At 44.5% G+C, this 15,103-nt stretch overlaps 1 long non-coding RNA gene across 1 annotated transcript; it reads right to left on the reverse strand.

The window, feature by feature from the left end:
- Positions 1-250: 250 nt before the first annotated feature.
- On the reverse strand, positions 251-11,177 carry LOC122463260. The gene is made up of 3 exons (XR_006286445.1): positions 10,793-11,177; positions 6,427-6,591; positions 251-299 (listed from the first exon to the last, which is right to left on the reverse strand). It is a non-coding gene; the product is annotated as an uncharacterized LOC122463260 (long non-coding RNA).
- Positions 11,178-15,103: the final 3,926 nt, after the last annotated feature.

The following is a 15,103-nucleotide window of genomic DNA, read 5'->3' on the forward strand; positions in this document are numbered from 1 at the left end:
ATGTCCCTGCTGGATGTCAGACAGTGTGGGGTACTGGGGATGCACTCGCCAGATTTCTGATGAGGAAGAATACATGCAAGAGGGGAGGGGAAGTTTTGCTTGAGTAACAACTCAGTATTGCCAATTCCAATAGCTCAAAAACTATGAGTCAGGTCCCCAAAAAGCATGAGATTTTATTTTTAATAATAAATTTTAGGTTCTTTTTATGTTATCTTCTGGTTTCTGAATCTACCATGATATATGCCATCATGTTCCAGCAATGCCCCTCTGCGATGTACATTGGCCAAACCAGATAGTCTCTACGTAAAAGAATAAATGGACACAAATCAGACGTCAAGAATTATAACATTGAAAAACCAGTCCGAGAACACTTCAATCTCTCTGGTCACTTGATTACAGACCTAAAAGTTGCAATATTACAACAAAAAAAACTTCAAAAACAGATTCCAACGAGAGACTGCTGAATTGGAATTAATTTGCAAACTGGACACCATTAAATTAGGCTTGAATAAAGACTGGGAGTGGATGGGTCATTACACAAAGTAAAACTATTTCCCCATGCTTCTTCCCCCCCTCCCACTGTTACTCACACCTTCTTGTCAACTGTTGGAAATGGGCCATCCTGATTATCACTACAAAAGGTTTTTTTTCTCCTGCTGATAATAGCTCACCTTAATTGATCACTCTCGTTATATATAGTGTGTATGGCAACACCCATTTTATCATGTTCTCTGTGTATATCTATATATCTTCCAACTGTATTTTCCACTGCATGCCTCCGATGAAGTGGGTTTCAGCCCACGAAAGCTTATGCCCTAATAAATTTGTTAGTCTCTAAGGTGCCACAAGTACTCCTGTTCTTTTTGCGGATACAGACTAACACGGCTGTTACTCTGAAACCTGAGCCTTTAGGATGCACTTGGGTCATGTTTTCAAGCTTCACCAGGCTACTTCTACCCTGCAGCCAGGGGTGTGATTTGCAGCTTGTGAGACCTAGCCATGTTAGCTGGATTCTCACCAGCTCAGTAAAAAGAGAAGTGAGGCTGCACAAACAAGTACATACCCAGGGGCGCCAGGTGGACTTGTGCAGCCTCCGCTGAAGCCCGCACCGCCATATCCTCACTGCTATTTTAGTGAGCAAGCTAATTTAAAACTAGCACAAGTACATCTACACAAGCTGCAAATCACACCGCTGGCTGCTGTAGAGACATAGCTGCTGCAACCATGAAGACTAGAAACCTTTTTTTATTATTAAAGCTGAGATTCTGACACGCTCACATGACTCCAGGAGCTGGGGCTTTGGGAAAAACACCAAATATCAGGAGACTCACAGTAAAATAGTGAGAACTGGCAGCACTGAGAACTATGCACTCTGGTTCGTAATGATCTCCCAGCAGAGCTGAGTACAGTGACTAGTTGTGTATTCAGTGATAATAAATTCACCTCTTTTCTCTGCTCATGATCGTTCCATGAGCAGACTGCAATTCCCTCCAGTGTGGGTGAAATTCAACCCTGTGCAGAGGAACAGCACAAGTCCTCAGCAACCCTTAAAGCCCTCATAGTGGTACACAAGTCTTGTGCTGGCCCCCTGCCCAAGGGTGAATTTCACCCTACTGGGGTCTGTTCACTAAGTCTATTTCTAGGCACACATCACAAATAGGTTGCTCACAGCGGGCAAATGCTTGTGCATAAGAATTGAGAATCCATCTGGCACAAGTGTTCTGGGCCTGAGAGTTTTCAACTTACTCCCTCTAGACAGTCACGGGAGCAAATTCAGCCACACAAACGAACCCCGAAGGGGCACGTATGCAGCCCAAGCAAATCCACTTTCAAATTCAAGCTAATGCCAGTGGGAAATGATTTGTGGTACCCACCCATCTCTGCTTCCCAAAGCCAGTCTCTCTTCTCTGCATCTTCCTCTCTAAACTATAACCTCATGCCAAGGGAGAGCTGTCACGGCTTTTGCAGCGCATCCCTTTCCGTAATTTTCAGTGTGATCTGGCCTGCAACCAAACTGCTTATTAAATCAGAAAGAGCCTCCCTCAATTACCCGATCATAAAAGGATCAAAGCCGGTTCTTAGCTCAAGGTCAGTTTTATTGATTTTGGGGTTTCCCCCCTCCCTGGAGAAACAAAAATGAAAGTTCTTTTCAGCCTCTCCGACATGCCAGAGCAATTCTCGGGCTGCTAGAAAGGGACCCAGCAGCAGCATTATGAGAGCCATAATTATCCAGGGCTGCTTTTTGGGAGATTAAAGCCCTTATTAAAGGGAGCCCTGAAACAGCTGAGATTGTTACACCTGAGCAGAATTGAATAGCAGCGCACAGACTGCTTGTGACTTTGGAGATGTCGGACATGTGTCATTTCTGAAGTGAGGCTGTGCTGAGCTGTCCGTCAAAAGGTCTCTGTATCATCTGGAAGAAAAATCCCGAGTGCTCCACCGTGCAGCAGAGGGCAGCTCAGCATTAGAGTCCTGATCTGCCTCTGTCAAAGCCTTCAGGAATGCTCCCAAAGCCCAGCCGCACTTGGGTAAATGTCCAAAAAGTCACCGGGGGAAATAAATGGCGGGTTGAGGGCAGGTTTGGTAAAAGCAGCTAAGATCCCTTGAAAAATTATACTTATTCAAAAAAAAAAAAAAGTGTTTTTCATTTACAAAGAAAAACACTCCAGACTTGGCTACTTCTTCACACAGTACATAGGCAACCTGTGGAACTCCCTGCTGTGGGGAGTCGAGGTCAGGATAAAAGGGCTGCAAGACAGGAGGGGACTGGGACAGCCGCCAGGGGCAGAGGAATTGCAGAGCACAGATCCCTCCAGCAAATTGGTGAGAAGGTGAGACAAACAACACCCCAAAGAGGGAGAAGCTGGACAAGAGGCTGGGGAAGCCCACAGAGGAGAAGAGGCAGGAGGTAGCTCAAGGAGCAGCAAGGGACTGGCTCAGGCTGTTCCACACAAGGGTCCTGAGCTGGAACCCAGTGGATTGGGTGTGGCTTTTGGAGAAGGTCTTAAACCCAGGAGACGCAGGGCTGATTAGCCACAGAACGTCTGATTCCCCGCCATCCTGAAGGGGACAGAGACTACTGAGGACCCGGCTGGAATGGGGCGTGGCGATATAAGGGGGATGGAGCCAGGGAGGGGTAGCTCCCCATCTTGTCATAAAAGGGTGTTAACAAAGGCCTTCATATTACAGGGCCTCTAGGAGCTACTGTAATACAAATTAATAACAACATCCACAGGCCAGGGGAACCGTGCTCTGTGGGCCGATGACACTAACCTCCATGGCTCAGTCCAGCACCTGGCACCAGCATGAAATTCCCCTCAGAAAAGAAGAACAAAGAATATTAAATGATCAACTTTCTCTGGCCCCCTCCCTGATCTGATTTAGTTTCCTCCCTTCCTAATTTCATCTCATCAGTAAAACCTGTTTACGCAGCCAGTCCATGCCCCTCTTCCTGGAATGGCTGTTTTACCTTCATCTCCTCTCCCTGCTAGGCTCCTTTCCCTTCCATCTTATCTCTAAGCTCTTTCCTCTGAGTTTCTGTCTCCTGACTGGTTTGTTGAAGTGCTGTTGGCCCTGAGAAATAAAGCACAGAGCTCTTTCCCTTTCATATTTCATCCTTAAAGAGAGACAAGTCACCAGCAGTTTTGTGGCACTAAATTCATATGTTGGCTTCTTTAGGCAAAGACGGTTTTAAAGGGAACAATCTGAGAACTCATTTCGCAGCAGCACTTGACCTCAGCCTGCTTTCTTCCTCTTAAAGAGATAGACCCATAGCCACTTTCAGCCTTAATTGCTCCTCTAGAGCCTTAGAGGGAATGTGAGCATTTGCTAGTGGGGCAAGAACCAGGGTGGTCCAGTGGCCAGAGAACAGGACATTGGGAGACCCTCCCAGCTATCAGAGTGGTAGCCATGTTAGTCTGTATCAGCAAAAACAACGAGTTAGTCTCTACGGTGCCACAAGGACTCCTCGTTGTTTTTCTTCCCAGCTAAGTCGCTGATTCACTGTGATCTTGGGCAAGTCAGCATTTTTATGCCTAAATTTGCCCCCATCCATAAAACCAGGATAATGACATTTACCCAGCTTTGTAAACCATCCGGGGAACTAGGGGTAGAAACTCTCTTGATAAGCCCCAAACCTCTCACGCTGCTTACAGCTGTCATGGGTACTTTGCCTATTCGTTTATGACGTTCAAGCACCAGGATAAACTCCTGCAATAGTCTCAGGGAGAGGGGGACACTGCAGGACAATCTTGCACCCATGTTCTATTAAGTGCACAGCTGTTTACAAAGAGGAGCCTATTCAGAAGTAGGTAACTTTGTAATTTCCAACCATACGATCAAGGATTGCACACAAAGCATATCTAGCAAACGGTGCTACACTAAGTGTTTTCCAGTCAGGTTGCTACATCATGGTGAGTTTGCAGTTAGGAATCCTCAATGTCTTTGCACCTGAAGCACCACCTGGAAGCCAGTTCCTGTTTGCGTGGTTCCATCTGCCAGCTCCTCCTCGAAGCTTTGGGGCTGTCACTGAACAGTGCTCAAAGGGTCTAGTGAGCGGTAAAATTATCCCTTTAAATAAAGGTGTCAGGAATCTGGGAATGTCACCTGGCTTTGTGTGGGGGTGAACTTGATGTTCATTGAATTGAGGAGCGGATAGCATTAGCTAGGCCTAGGCATTGTGCAGGAAAATGCTGTCCAAGCTGCCTTTCCCTGTCAACACACCTTACTCCTGGCCTATGACACCACCTGATCTGTGATCATTAATTATCCAGAATTGGAGGGTGGTTCAGGGGTGAGGGAAAACATCCACTGTGAGCTAGAGACTAAAACTCAGATGCTCACATATTTTCACTTGTAACCAAGTCAGGAACTGAGCCTGTGTTGGTAGATGTGAAAGGCTAGAGGCACTAAGGCCAAGATCCTCAAAGGTTTTTAGGTACCCTACTCCGGCTGAAATCAATGGGAGAGAGACACTGTACTACCTTTCAGGGTATGAGCCGAACCCCCTGAAATAGGTCTCCTTAAGTATTTCAATAACTGACTCTCCTGCTCCGCTCCACCCCCACCTCCAGGCCCCAACCAAGCCCAGCTGCAGCTACATTCCCTGCTGCCACCACACCGACTGGAACCAGTTGACAGGTGAGGAAGTCGAGCTAATCCTTGCAATAGCATTTTAGCTGCATTTTGCTGCACCACATCGGCTGGACGCCAGGGCTGGTGACAGTAAGTGTATTAGCAGATTTAATCTTGTTGTCTGTGGAAACCAGCTTCTGTTCAGACACATTCGCTTCCTTTCAGGCTCTCTGTGTACTTAACACATTTTAAAGCACAAGTAATCCGCAAGCCTCTTTGTTGAGAAACTCAGAGGTCTCTGCCTCTCTAGCAGGGGAGACCCACCTTTGCCCAACAGGTAACCATGGGTGAAAATAAATCCTAGCTCCAATGAAGTAAGTGGCAAAATTCCCATTGATTTCAATGGTGCCAGGATTTCACCCCACATCTTTATATTCAAGAGACCACAGACCTTGGCATGCAGTGCTCTGGCTTGATAGGACCAGAACCAGACAGAGCAACCTAGGACAGGAATGAGCACATCTGTGTTTAAAGATGAAGGCAGTTGGTGGGGACTGCACTGAAGGACTCCACAGGCTATATTTGGGCTGTACTTTGGCTGACTCTGCTCCATGCAAGAGTGATGCAGATAATCCTTTAATCTGGATTTTGGTCTCAGCAAACGTATTTGTTTTTCCTATTCTTCAAAAAGCAATGAAAAGTCCCATTGTGCAGAAACAGAGAAAAGATGATGAATTTCAGTTAGTAATCAACATCTAGTAGCTGATTCCCCCCCCATCTGTTACACCATTGAAAACCCATTAAAATATTTTACACATTGCATAACTAAATTCGTGGAACTCACTGTCACAAGATATTATTGAGGGCAAGAGTTTAGCAGCATTCAAAAAAGAATCAGGCTTTTTATAGGTAATGAGAACATCCTCAGTTACATTAAATGGTACAAAAATGTTATAAGGGCTCTAAACTCTCATGCTTCAGGTATAAACCGACACCTAAATCACAACGGTCAGGAAGGAAATTTCCTCTGTTGATAGATTACTCTATAATAGTCCATCTTTTGAAGCATCTGGCACTGGACCCAGTCAGAGAAACAGGATATCAGATTAGATGGATCACTGATCCAGTAAGCCAGGGCAATTCTAGATCCAAAAATCTGTTATGATTGGGACAGCGGCAGTTTTATCCTGGCACCCAGTGATTTTTTACAGTATTTTAGTTTTTTGTCCAGCTGCTCAGACACAGTAAGGTGTTAGTTCACCATGGCATGAATGATCCTCAAGCAGAGAAATCCCTTCTGTCTTATCCATTACCGAACAGACTTTGCATGCATTACCCAAAGTGCACTTGTACCTTCTCACGTGATGGTCCTCACTGGACTGCACTGCTCCTCATGGGGGCGGAGAGGGGGCGAGTTTGCCATTGCTCAGTAACAGAGAAGATGCAGAGAAGCTTGCAGCCTGATTTGCTAGCAGGGGAGCCTGATCTGTCCAGCTTTTTGTTCTTTGGTCTGTGGCACTGCAATCAAAGAGGAATTAGCCCAGAGTAGCTGGAGGAGATAAGGCGACATGAAGCTAGGAACAAATGAACATTCCAGCAACGGGGGCAGGTGTGTGTGTGTGTTGCTGATTTACCATGCCAGAGCCTTTCAGGTGATGCATTTAATTAAATGACATTGAGACCTCATATTTCAATGGACAACAGAGACTAGTGCAATTAAAGCCTGCAAGAAACAAAGACAAATAGGCTTTCAGTGAAGGTTGCCAGTCTTTGCTAAATCATATATTTAAACTTTTCCTTTTGTAGGTAGCAAGCTCTCCAAGACATTGGGTGTTGGAGCTCTCACTCACATACCCCTCACCATTGAAAACACCAGTACCCACCCGTATCCACATTGGATAATAGCTTATTGCATAAAGTAGCTCCATTTCCATCATTTTCGTACCGTGATCTGTATCACTGTGGGCCGCACTCGAGAACAGGGCCTGTACAGACACTCCAGGCACATCTGCACAGCAGCTGGAAGTGGCCTCCCAGCACCTGCAGGCAGAAACACTAGTAGCGTGGCCACGCTGGCGCAGACAGCGGCTCGGGCTAGCCACCCGGGTGCAAACCCGCCTCGGGGCACACTCAGGAAGTCAGCCTGAGCCACCCCACCGGTGCGGCCGGCGCCACGCTGCTATTTTTAGCATGCTAGCTCAAGCAGAGCTAGCACCTGTCTACCCGCCCTGGGAAACACAGTCCCAGCTGCAGCGTAGACAAACTCGTAGTAAGAGGCAGTCCCTGCCTTGATGAGCTTACGGGCTGGAAGCAGAGTCACAAAGAGGAGACGTAACCTGCCCTGTTCACAAGCAGGTCCAGGACTAGAACCCTGAGTCCTTGGTCGGAGCCCTACCCACTACACCACACTGCCTCTCAGTGGGATGGCTCAAGAACAAAGGGACTACTCAGCATGAGTAAAGGTGGCCAAATAAAGCCCTTTATATAAGATGCTGCTGGATTCTATCCTTGTCTTTGCTAACAAGTTCTGTGTCTCTTTGGACAAGATGCTGTATCTCACTTCTCCCCTCTGGGAATAATTATCCAGACCAAGTCACCCCAAGGTGCCAGGCTTACTCCGCTCACCCATATGAAGTGCTTTGAGATCCTCAGTTGGAGGGTGCTATGAAAAGTGATTTGGTTTGATAGAAGCATTATTGGAAAGTGGTAAAATCATATGAAGTTCCAGTTATTACAGATGGTAAGTTATGTACGAACACTCCTGTAGTGCCATAAGAATTGGTGGAAAATTAAGCAATTGGTTCAAGCCAAAGTTTTAGATATGGCAAGGTGGCATGAAATCACCATTGCATTTCATCGAGTTCTTAAATGGGATGTTAGGAACGGTAGATGAGTGGGAGAGCATGACGTTGGGTGATCTAGAGTTAAGCTTATGCAGATGGTAACTGGCAGACATGTTTGAAGGATGATGACACTCTTTGCTACCTTGGAAAATTGGTGTGGTTGACTTGGCCCTACAATACATGCAAAGAAGTGGTTGCATCTTAGAAAAGGGACAATCGATGAAGTGTTTAAATGCAGCAGCAGTGAAATCCTAGAACAAGTAAAATCTAACGTGTACCTAGGAAGCTTGATCAGTGCTGACAGTTCCAACAAGGATATGATTAAAAGGAGATGGGCTTTAGGTACAAGTGATGCACAGAAGCTGATGTAATTATGGACTGGTAAAAATATTAAATTTGGTACCAAAGTGAAAGTGTATCCAACCAGTGCATTGAGGGTATTACTCTGTGGTCTGGAAGCAGCTGCATTAAATGAAACAGCTATCAGAAAGCTGAAGGCAGTAGGGAAGCGAATTCTTCGGGAAGACACCAGGTGTAAAGCAGAACGATCTTCAGCCACATGAAGATGTGGGAAGGAGAGTAGAATGTGAAGTCAGGGAACGGGATTGGCTGCGGCTGACAAGATAATGATGGTGGGGACGCTGCAGAAGATAAACAGATCACAGGAGACCAAATAAAATAATGCAACTGCAACCAAGGTTAGTCAAACCTAGAGGCTGACCACCGAGCAGATGGCAGGACATGGTACACAGGGACATGACCAGATGGGGGGTCAATAGAGGAAAAAGCCCTGGTCAGGAATGGATGGTGATGCTGTTCTGCTCCTCGTGTCCATAAAGATGCTTTGGGATGAGAAGGAGGAGGAAGGGGGAAAAGCCCAACTCTGCTAGGCTGCTGTAAGCAGATTCTTGCCTCGTTCCTAGTAGACATTTCCACTTCAGTCACTGAGCTAGGGAAACCTGCCTGCATCTGCATGCAGGAAAATGAGCACATCCATCTTCATACTAGCGGTAGGGAACACCAGCCCCATCATGTGCAAACACATGAGCCTGCCAAGCAAATAAAGGATACCGGCACCTCTTCTGGGGCGAGAGAGAAGAGAAGCAATAGTGGGTTTGTTACCGTGTAGGTAGAGCAACACAACTCAGCGCAAGCACTATTAGTGACTAGATAAACTGCACACCCAGGGTTTGGATTGCCAGGTGAAATGGCATTGTGCCCTGCCCCTATGGCAGCTCCACCTCCATCAGCAGAGAGAAAGTAGGGTCCAGTGGTTACAGGGTCAGCTGAGGACTTGGGAGACCTGGGATCAATTCCCTGCCCTGCCACAGCCTTCCCAGATGACCTCAGGCAAGTCACTTAGGCTGAGATTATTGAAAGTATTTAGGCACCTAACTTCTATTGTTTTCAATGGGAGTAAAGCACCTAAATCCCCTTAAAAAGCTGCTCTGGGCCTCAGTTCCAAGTCTGTTAAATGGGCATGATAGCACCGCCCTACCACACAGGGGTGTCATGTGGATAAATACAGTAACGATTGTGAGGCACTCAGGGACTGCGGTGCTGGGGGCCAGAGAAGTGCCTATAATAGAAGGATCAAACCTCTCCATGTGGATCAAGTCCTAACTGGCTGTTGTTACTTATCTGCTAAAGCATCTCAGGCCAGACTCCACCCTGACGTACACTCCACGCAGTGCTATTGGTTTCAGGATGCCTAGCTGTGGAGAACCTGAGCCCTGTGCGTGTGAACAGGAGGAAGACTATTGTCTCTGCAGTAAACATACCCATTGTCACAGGGCAGGAGAGAAAAAGTTCTCAGGAGGCTCAGATTTGAATGCAAAAATCACTGTCACTGTGTAGTCAAGGTTTAATCCAGACTGGCACCAATTTATTATAATCATCATGGTGGTAATGCCTAGTGGCCCTGACCAAGATTCGGGCCCCATTGTGCTCGGCACTGTACACACACACACACATTGTAAGGACTGGTCCCTGTAATTAGACACAGCAGACAAAGGGAGTATCATCATCTCCTTTTCACAGATGGGGAACTGGGTCACCGAGGGATTAAGAGACATGCCCAAGGTAGGAGTCTGTGGCAGAACCGAAAACTGCATCCAGGTGTGACAAGGGCGCCAGCATGGGGCCAGGAAGGATCTGGTACATCCCGTCACACCGAGTCTGAGTTCACTGCCTTAATCACAAGATCATCCTTCCTTGACCTCACAGCCTCTAGCTGCCTTTCCTTCCACTCTGTTTTACAACCAGGAACCATACAAACAAGTCAATAAGTAAAAGCCCTACTGGAGTGTCTCTCTGTTTCCCCGGAGCTCCCTGGCCTGGGGCCTGGTCAACCAAACCCCCTTCTCTCTACTCAAGGGCTGAATGAAAGAAAGAGGCCCTCTTTCATCCCTGGTGACAATCTCTCCAGGTCTGAGTGGAGACAGGCTCAGCCATTGCAAGGGAAGCTTAAAAACCCCACCACTCTGAAAACAGTGCAAAGACTGGATCTGGTTTTCAGCTTGGGTGGCCCTCAAATAACACTCGGGGAAGGAGAGAAGATGCATCTGCTCACAATTAGCCTGCAACAGACCTTACCAAGCATCATTACTATAACTGCAGGACTTTTACGCAGGGACACGATAAGGTAGCTGTTATTTACCATTCCCCTCCCCTCAACCTACCCCCTCTTCTTTCTACAATGTTTTGGTGAAAACCAGCCTAGTGGCCTGCAACCCTGCAAGATTACTACTCCAGGTCTCCATGGAAGCAAAGCACCAGCCTTCCCTTCACCTCACAGAGAAGCAAAGCACATTGAATTTTCCCTTTGATGTAACACAAAACTGAATGGAATTAGAAAACAAAACAAAAAAACCCACCTTAGCCTGAAGCTGAGGCCATCTCTGCCTGGGAGTTGAGATGATTCAAAGGCAACACCAGTCAGAAGAATTCCATTTGCTCACCTTTCCGCAAATACTGATTTTTCTCCCATTTAGCACAAGGGCACAGAGAAAACTTGCTTGCAGGCATAATTCAGCCGGATCCTATTTTAACAGCTGCACACGTGGCCTGCAGACTGCAGGGTATTTGTGTTGAAATTAGCAGGTAAGCCCTGAGCCCAAACGCCCCTTAGACTGCAGCATTTGGATTTTTAACACCCCAGTTGCTAAGGTAGAGACAACACAGCAGAAGCTATTTCCATTTTCCCTCCGTAATATTAATATACAATGGTCAGCTCCCGGGCTGGTGTAAATCAGCCCAGTGCCATTGAAATCCATGGAACTGTGCAGAGATACACCAGCTGAGGATCTAGCCCCAACTCTTTATAGCTGTCTGAAATGGAACAGGATCAATCACACCCCCTCAGCACAAGCTGTGTATTTTGCAGAGACTGCCTAACAATGCTTAATTTAATTGCCCCATTTTATACAACCACTGAGTTTAACACAGTTTGTCTGGATCAAATTAATATCAGGGCACATACACGTAACACACCCATTATTGCTACATAGGAAATTCCTTATTCATGCTGTAGAAAAAATCAAAAGATCAATTGCAAATGGGTTGTTATTGAACATGTTGTTTTCTTGTTTTGCTTAACATCATATACAAAGGGAGAGAATTATCTAATTTTTCCTGCCCCAGCACTGTGATGTATTATCAAGATTTAATTCACTGAAAGCCAATGAGAAGCCATACAATATTGTTTTACACATCCCATCCATAATGCATAGAAATGAATGTAATGCTGATAAGATAACCCTTCTGAGAGTTGCAGCAATTCCCCCAAAAGGATTAAACCTTTGTAGTACATCTTGTTGCTCTGGTTTCTTACCCCTCCCGCCCAACATGCTGCAGAAATACAATCCAGAAAAGCAGATGACATTGCTAGAGGGTCTCTCTTTATATGGGGTAGAGCGGGGAAGATGTTGTAGCAAGTGGATTTTCCCTACCGCTATCTACCGATGCAGTTTATTTGAAAGATCCATACATAAATCTAGGAATTAACTGATGCTGTTTCTGCTACTGTAACTGAGCTCAGGAGCTGGTTCTGTGAGTACACAGATTAAAGTAATTTGGGGTTGTAGACGAGGCTTGGGTCTGGAGGTAAGAACAGCTCATTTAACGTTTAGATTGGGATAGTTTCTATTTAAAAACAAAAGACGTGTTTATCCGCACACTGATCATTTTGGCTCAGTGGAACTTCTCACAGGGGAAAGATCAGCACTATCAGATCTGATTGAAGGGCTGGGGCCTTACCTGTATGCTGCATCTCTGTCCCCGCTTCTTTTATCTATCTAGACAGCAAGCTCTTCGGGGCAGGGACTTTGTTTCTCCCCCTCAGTATTTGGAAAGTGTTTAGGGGATTAGGGGTACTACCACACTCTAAATAAATAATAGCTCACTTCACCCACTCCAGAAATTCAGCCACTTTGGGGTGGAAACTGCACTAAGCGAACTACCAGCCAGGGCTGTTTTGACCATGTTGTTATTAGTGGGGAAAGTGATTCAGCAGGGAACGTAGCATGTTCAGAGTCTTCAGCGCATGTATTTAACTCTGCTATTAAAATGTGGTAGATACTGTGATCTCCTCTTTACAAAGAAGCTCAAGGAGAAGATATGTGAAAAGAAATTGTGTAATGTTTGTCCCAAATTATGGTTTATCAATGATGGATGATGAGAAATGAAAAGTTAATTTTTAATACTCTTATTTTAAATGGCAATAAATCTGAATGAACCATTGAATATCAAACTGAGTAAGACCTAAATGGATTGGGCCACAGCTTCAGCTGATGTCAATGAGCATAGCTCCCTTGATCTCAATGGAATGATGCCAATTTACATCAGCGGAGGATCTGGCCCATTATTTGGAAAATAAAAGTTGTTAAAGTGGATTCTATTTACTAAAAGCAGGTTAGAAGTCAGATGGTCTGGATTCTAATGTAGGGTCTGCCAGAACAGTTCTGTGTGACCTCGGACAAGTCATTCAATAACCTTTCCGTGCCTCAGTTTCCTCATCTTTAAAATCGAAATAAAAATACTTACGCTTGCTTGCAAATCACTTGAGAACCTCAAATGAAGCAATGCTGCAATTCTATTATACTGGCCAGAAATCAAACCAAAAATATGGGTGTGAAAGTTTAACCACAGCTGAAAAGTCCAGCAGAGCTGAGAACATTCTTGCTGTGCAGCTGAACCACCAGTATTGTTGCTGTGGTTTTTTTTTTTAAGGAAATATTTTTACAACGAATTTGCTGAGAAACGCAGACAACAAATGCTGCACTATAGGGCCCAATCCAAAGCCCAGTGACGTCCATGAGTGACTTTCTATTGACCTCACTGTGTTTTTGTTTCAGATTCGTAGATATGTGGGATACTGAACAAGAACAAATAAAAAATAAAGGTGTGGACAGAAAACTTGTTTGGGGGGTGGAAAAAATCTTTGTGCAGGAGTATTATGCTGACAATGTTTTCCATAAACCAGGTGCTCCAAAATTCCATGTGTTTCTACCTGTATAACCAACGATGTTGCAATAATTTTACAGCAAGCAATATAAGTAGGACAAGCCTTTGGTGGGTTTATCCACTACTTGAATCAGAAAGGACTTCTAACTCACCTGATCAAAAAAGGTACCAGTCAGAATCTATTACGGTTTTATTATTTTCTTTTAATTCATTAAGGTCAACTCCAAGGTGATACAAGGCTCATTAGTTATACATTTAACTTTCAAGTCTGGCAATTCATGGCAAGATGAAGGACAAGACAGCAACAGCGAGTGACAGAAATTGGTTGAAATGTACAATATTAGTTCCATTCTAGTAATCCTGCCCAGAATTGGTCATAGGGTAGATGCATGCAAAGCCTTCAAAGGAAACAGGGCCAAATTTCACTGTGGTTTAAATCCACTGAATTCAATGGATTTACACAAAGGATGACATGACTCCACTAGGTACAACTTGTCTTAATATTCTTGGACTAATTTCAGATTTCACACATTCTCTCTGTTTGAGGGGGAAAGTGAATGAAATTCTCTGTCAGGGCTCATCCCCCGATTGCAATTATATTTTAAATAGTCAGGTGGTTTTAAACCAAGGTTCATAGGCAAGAAACTCATGAAGGGAAGAAGTGTACTTTACAGCAAGCTGCTTGTGAGAAGGAAAACATGAAGAAATAACGAAAAAGAAAGCTATTTTTGTCTGACAAAATACAGACCTTCAGCTTCCTGACCACCCTCAAATTATTTCAGTCCTAAAGGGAAATAAGTTTGCTTGCTGGATTTAAAACACACAATGTGGAAAAAAAGAGAAATGTAGGCTGTAGCATGGCTGCGCTCATCTGATTAGTACAAATATTGTATTTTAACAACGGATCCTAGAGGGTTTCTACATATGCCATCTACTTACAAGTTTTAGTTCTTCCATACTGCCTAAGAAATGGCCAATGGGCATTTACTGATTATAAACATATGTGTTTATTCAGACAAACACTTGAGTTTCATATGTGATCTATTAATAATACACCGTTACACAAACCCTATTTTCCCCCTACCGTTATTTTTATTAATGTGATATAATGTTAGATTTTTGTTACACCAGTCAACTATGTGGAGACAATACTAAACAAAAACTAACACAGAAGCTCTAGGAAGGTAATTTACTCTATTTTAAATATACATTAAAATTCAAGTAATATTCAGCGAGTCTAAGTTTATTTTCCTATCAAACAGACAAAACACTGTGGGAGGTACACATGTTCCTATAACATTTACAACAAGAACAGAGAGGTCAATATAAGTGGGTCAAACTTTCAACACTAAGGCACAATATAATGAATACTAGAGTTTAGCTAAAATCCTAGTTTACTATCACTTCAAGTGAGTGGATTACAGCTCGTGTTCCTGTATTAAAAAATACTCAGCTACTACATGACAGAATTCAGTGTTTAGGAGGTGTTACCTTAGTGGAACTAAGGTGTATTGCATCTGTCAAAGATGGGGTAGCAAAGACGAGCCATAGTAGTTATTATTGTGTATTTTTCACACCGTTAGAATTAAAGCTCAGGTCATGTTTCCATTATGAAGCCCAGTTTTCAGACTCTGTTCAATTGGCCTTTTTAAACTGCAGCAGGCAGAAACCGGAGATTCACTGGCTAGATCAATTTTTTTTTTTGTAAAAACATTGTGAGTTTT

Source organism: Chelonia mydas, chromosome 18, assembly GCF_015237465.2.
Source record: "Chelonia mydas isolate rCheMyd1 chromosome 18, rCheMyd1.pri.v2, whole genome shotgun sequence".
Taxonomy (NCBI): Eukaryota; Metazoa; Chordata; order Testudines; family Cheloniidae; genus Chelonia; species Chelonia mydas.